Source organism: Enhydra lutris, unplaced genomic scaffold (assembly GCF_002288905.1).
Source record: "Enhydra lutris kenyoni isolate GAN:26980312 unplaced genomic scaffold, ASM228890v2 scaffoldscaffold9, whole genome shotgun sequence".
In the NCBI taxonomy this organism is placed as follows: Eukaryota; Metazoa; Chordata; class Mammalia; order Carnivora; family Mustelidae; genus Enhydra; species Enhydra lutris.
This window is the reverse complement of record NW_019154093.1, coordinates 59,998,361-60,004,694: the sequence shown is the minus strand read 5'-3', so window position 1 is coordinate 60,004,694 and position 6,334 is coordinate 59,998,361.

Below are 6,334 nucleotides of genomic sequence, written 5' to 3'. Positions count from 1 at the left end.
ATTGGATCACAAATAGCTAGTAATTTAAACAGCTATGTGTGGAATGGGAAATAAAGTTACTCTATTTTGAATGAATGGTCAAACTTCTCCCTACCAGAGCCAACTAGTAACTCAGTTTTCAGTAATAAAAGGTCTAAGATTCATTTAATTACATCTCATTTTTGAACAAAGCTTTCTTCCAACTTTTCTACCCAGCATTTTCGGTATTGGGGAAGTGAAATGATCAACAGTTCATCTCTCTGCCAATTGTACATTTAGAGAAATTTGAAGTTGTTTTAATGAGAATTTCAACAATTTGTTTTCGTAATCAAATATACCAACTTATGATTCTGAACATATTTTTTTAAAGGTAACTACCTAATATACCAGAACTTGTACCTGTCATTTCCCCATAAAGTTGTTGATGGGATATGTCATATTTTTGAAAACTGTGTAACATAACTTTTGTTAATATTTTTTATAGTTTTCAGAATTAGAAATACACTTAGGACAGGAAAATGTTTTCATTAGATAATTCTACTTTTATGTGTCCATAATGGTGTATTATAAATTACAGGCAAAATATAAAGCATTAATAGATATTTATAATAGTCTTTAATTTCACCTATATTTTGAGTATTATGAATTAATTAAAATAAAGTGTATTGTATATTGTTTGAATTGTTTGAATAGTTGAAAGCATCCTGGAGTATTATTGATTTTGACCTATTTGAACTCAAATTGAGTATGATTTGAAAATAAATTATGAATAATTTTTAAATATCCAAGCCATAAAGCTATTCATGCATTCATTCATTCAAAGATTTATCAAAAGCTTACTATATGCCAGCAACTGTAAGATATTGGCAGACAGACACAAATAATAAAGAACCCCTGTCTTCAAGGAGCATATGGTATATGTGGTGGGGGGAGAGAGATCTGTACATGAACAAGAGCAATAGAGGCCATCTGTTAATGATCAAAGTGGGGAAAAGGGATTGGGGGCATATAGAAGGAAGTGGGGCTAGGGAATGTCTACTGCTAGGAGGCTCCCCTTGAAAAAAATTAGCCTTAGAGTAGGATGAGACAATGAGTGGATATTCTGACAGAGACCTTTGTTTGCCTTGTTTGTAAATAGGCTTTTACTGAATATGAACAATTTATATGTAAACTTTAGAAATTCAGTGAAAACACTTTCTTAAAGAGCTTGCCCTATGAATAGAAAAGTACCGCTTCTGTTGAGACAAGAGTGAGTAAGGTTGGAAACGTAATATTTTACCTTAAACAAAAAAAAAAGAGAGGCTAAAACTTATCCAAATCCCCCAAATAGAATATGGCTGTTATAGTCTCACTACCAGAAAAGCCAAACAAAACTTTAATATGTATCTCTCAACAGTGAATAAATGTATAAAATGTCATACAAGATTTTTATGTGTCTGTTGGTCCATTATTTTGAAAGGTTCATGTTTTACAATATGCGTTACTTTGACTCAGTTCTGTTTTTCTTGTTTCTTTCCTCACTGTTGATTGTTGCATCCTACTCCATTTAAGTTTGCTGTTTTCTTAAGTGTGTCATTAGTAATTCTTTCACTGAAGGTCTTTGGCACAGTAAGCTTTCTAGGTCCTGTTTGCCTGAAAATGTCTTCATTTTGTTCTCGATCTTAAATGATCATTTGACATTGTCAAATTCTAAGTTTCCAAATACTTTGCCTGAGCAATTTGAAGGTAATATTCTATTGATTTCCAGCATATATACTCTTCCTGATGAAACTCTCAATTTCCTTCCCTAGATGGAAATGTCTTTTTTCTTTTTAGTTGAAAATTTCATCTTTGATGTGTATGAGATTAGAACAAAGCAGGAAAATTAAAACTGGCTGCAAAGCTTTTTTTTTTTTTTTTAAGATTTTATTTATTTATTTGACACACAGAGACAGCGAGAGAAGGAACACAAGCAGGGGGAGTGGGAGGGGGAGAGGCAGGCTTTCCACCAAGCAGCAAACTGGATGCGGGCCTCAGTCCCAGGACTCCGGGCTCATGACCTGAGCCGAAGGCAGATGCTTAATGACTGAACCACCCAGGCGCCCCATGCAAAGCTTTTTGATAAAAAACCATAAAAAGAAAACACTGATAACTGGATTTAATAAAAATTTAAATCTTCTGGCCCTCAAAAGACTTAAGAAAGTGAAAATATGGGGCGCCTGGGTGGCTCAGTCAGTTGAGTGGCTGCCTTTGGCTCGGGTCATGATCCCGGGGTCCTGGGATCAAGCCCTGTATGGGCTCCCTGCTCGATGGGGAGCCTGTGCCTCCCTCTACCTCTGCCTGCCACTCTGCCTACCTGTGTTTTCTCTCTACCCATCTGTCAAATAAATAAAATCTTAAAAAAAAGTCCTTCCTTTAAAAAAAATAAAGTGGAAAATATAAGCCACAGATTGGTTAAAAAAATACATATTTCTGGTGAAAAATAAGGCATAATCAATTTTTTTAAATTGCACTTCAAAGGACACTGTCAAGAAAGTGAAGAGATACCCCTGCAGAATAAGAGAAAATATTTGTGAATTGTGTCTATAATAGTCTTGTATTCAGATTGCATAAAGAACTCTTATAACTTAATAGGACAACCCAATAAAAAAATAGGCAAAAGATTAGAACAGATTTTTCTCCCACGAAAACATAGGAATAGCCAATGAAACATTAAAAGTGTTTAACACCATTATCAGGGAAATGCAATTTAAAACCACAAGGAAACCACTAGAATACAAAATAGCGACAATTTTAAGACTGACAGCGAGTGTTGACAAGGATGTGGAGCAAGCAGGACTCTCATTGCTGGTGGGGATGTCAAATGGTGTGACTCCTATGGAAAATACCTTAGCATTTCTTACAAAATTCAATGTTCACTTACCATATGACCAAGCAATTATTCTCCTAGGTATTTACTCAAGAGAAAAATACTTGTCCAAAAAGGACATATATAAATGTATACAGCACTTTATTCATAATAGCTGAGCACTGGAATCCATCCAAATGCTATTAACAGTGGAATGGATAAATGAACTGTATTATAATCATACAGTGGATAATAAGCAATAAAAATTATATACAGTAACAGATGACTCTCAGACACATGCTGAGTGAAAGAAGCTAGACATGAAAGAACAGACAAAATTATTTGATAATGACATTTACTGCTGTTTCTTGGTACCTTATGGTGTCACAAAGGGTTGCAGTCAGAGTGTCTGCTGGGACTACAGTCTCACCTATAAGCTTGACTGAGGTGGGTTTACTTCCAAGCTCGCTCATATAGTTGTTGGCTGGACTGAATTCCTTGTTGGCTATAGGCCAAGAGGCCTCCCTCATTTCCTTGACACATGGCCCTCCATAGGATGGCTAATAACATGTGACTAGCTTCCCACAGAATGAGGAGGTGAGAGGGTGCAAGATGAAAACCAGCTTTTTTGGCAACCTAATCATGAAAGAGATACCCCTCGCTTTTGACATTCTTTATCACCTGGTCAAGCCCCCACTCTAGGGTTTGAAACTGGGAGATGGGATCACTGGGAACCATCTTACATGCCAAACTTTAATGTTTTACATGTAAGAATGCAGAATAACTAAAAGTTTTATTTTTAGAAGGTTCGTGAACTACAACTCTCATCCTTTGGTTAATGCCTGAAATTTCAGGGAGAGTCAACCCTTCAGTTTAAGGGTTTAATTAGTAAAATACTGACTATCAAGGGAGAGTTTCCCTTTGGGCCTGAGTGATAACTCCTGTATTTTCATACTGTATTTACCTAAAATTGGGTATTTGTCCTAAATCCACAATGGGTAAGGAGGGTGGCAAAAAGACAGAAACGGAAACAGGGCAGACCTGGTAAGCCCACATAAAGCAAAAACAGAACACATCGCAGTTTTGCCTATTATCAGCCAACCTGTTGATACTAGACCAGTTCAGTCTTCTCTATGAATATGTACTGACATTTTAATTTTTGTATTTTGTTTCTTAATCTTGTTAGATTGTAATGTTTGGGAGTTTTTGTTTAAAGTGGCCATGCTTGGGGGCACCTGGGTGGCTCAGTGGGTTAAGCCTCTGCCTTCGGCTCGGGTCATGATCTCAGGGTCCTGGGATCGAGCCCCACATCGGGCTCTCTGCTCAGCATGGAGCCTGCTTCCCCCTCTCTCTCTTCCTGCCTCTCTGCCTACCTGTGATCTCTCTCTGTCAAATAAATTTTGAAAAAAAATAAAGTGGCCATGCTTGGAAGTGAATATTACACATTGATATTCTAAAATTCTCCAATTTTCTATACCCACTCCTGTGATCTTAATTTCATTTCCATGCATTTGCTGATATTGAAGTTGCTGTATAGTTAATGAGTTAATGCATATAATTCCAATAGTTTCACTTTCCTTCCTCTACAGCAGTTCTACCTTCTCGTGAAATCTAGCCTGTTTTATGTTCTTCCTCTTACATAGTCTCATTGCTACGTGGCCATACTAAAATCCTCCTTTGAGGTGTCTGGGTGGCTCAGTCAGTTAAGTATCTGCCTTTGGGGGGCGCCTGGGTGGCTCAGTGGGTTAGGGCCTCTGCCTTCGGCTCGGGTCATGATCTCGGGGTCCTGGGATCAAGCCCCGCATCGGGCTCTCTGCTCCGCAGGGAGCCTGCTTCCTCCCCTCTCTTTCTCTGCCTGCCTCTATGCCTACTTGTGATATCTCTCTCTCTCTGTCAAATAAATAAAATCTTTAAAAAAAAAAAATCTGCCTTTGGCTCAGATCATGATCTCAGAGTCCTGGGATTGAGTCCCATGTTAAGCAGGGAGCCTTTCTCCCTCCCCTCTGCCTCTCCTTGCTACTCATGCTCTCTCTCTCTCAAATATATAATCTTTAAAAAAAAATTCCTTCTTTTTGTTCCTTACCACGTTCCCCGCAAGGGTCAATCTAAACCTTTTCCATCCCTCTAAGCAGATGAAACTTCTATCTACAGAGAAGATTGAGGTTATCCATCCAAAAGCCCTTCTTTTCTTCCCCCCACTTTACTTTCCTTGCATTCACATTCTCTACTTCATATATTAACTCTTCCCTCCTGCCTCAAAGGAGCATTCTTCTGTGGCTAACTCCATCTCTACTTTTTTATTCCATTCTTCAGTTAGATTTGGCTCAGCTGCAGTAACAGAAAATCCCCCAAATAACGGGGACTTTAAAAACATGGGTGTGTTTTTTAATCACTAAATTCTACACCTGAAACTAATATTATACTGTATGTTAACTAACTGGAATTTAAATAAAAACTTGGAGTGGGGGGAAACAGGTGTTTAAGGTGAAACAGATCCAGAAGTGGGCTGTTGAGGATAGGGCAGCTCCATCAGTTGTTAGGGACTCGTGTTTTCTTTCTCACTGCTCTGCCATCCTTAAAGTGTGGCCCTTCTCTTCATTGCACAAACTTGCTGCTTGTAACATGAGAATACAGCATTCCAGGGGAAAAAATGAAGTTAAAGAAAGTAGGGAGGGGCGCCTGGGTGGCTCCGTGGGTTAAGCCTCTGCCTTTGGCTCAGGTCAGATCTCGGGGTACTGGGATGGACTCCTGCATCCAGCTCTCTGCTCGGCAGGGAGCCTGCTTCCTCCTCTCTCTCTGCCTGCCTCTCTGCCTACTTCTGATCTCTGTCAAATAAATAAATCTTGAAAGAAAGAAAGAAAGGAAGGAAGGAAGGAAGGAAAGAAAGAAAGAAAAAGAAAGAAAGAAAGAAAGAAAGAAAGAAAGAAAAAGAAAGAAAGAAAGAAAGAAAGGAGCTCCTCTTTTCCTAAGTCCCTAAAGAGCTACACAACAATTTATACTAACTGGCCGAAATTTAGCCAGCTCCATTTGGCTGCAAGGGAAACTATGAAAGGACCTATTTAGTTGGATGGCCATGTGCCCAATGAAAAATCTGTTTCGTGATGATAAGAAAAAAAAAATTGTTTTTCTGTTATATAGATTTGGTGAAGAACTCATCCTTTCTCACCAACAATATCCCTTTCCATTCCCCTAAAATATATTCTAATTCGCCATACTTCATCCTAAAAGAATACCAAACATCTTCTCTTGATTCTGGTCATTCTCTTCACCTCAAAAAGAACAACAACAACAAAAATTTATCGCTCTCCTTTAAAATTTAACATTTCTTTTCCGCTTATTTCTGATCAGTAACCCTCTCACCTTTAAATTAGATAGCTTCCTAGTCTCTGAGTTTCTGTAACGTTTAACAAATACATCTTTACCCAAACTGAGTCTTTCGAGTTTATTAACAAAAAAATAATATTTAATTTCACGAATAAGACAAGAGTACGTCGTTACCCAAAAAAAAAAAAAAGTTATAAATAATGC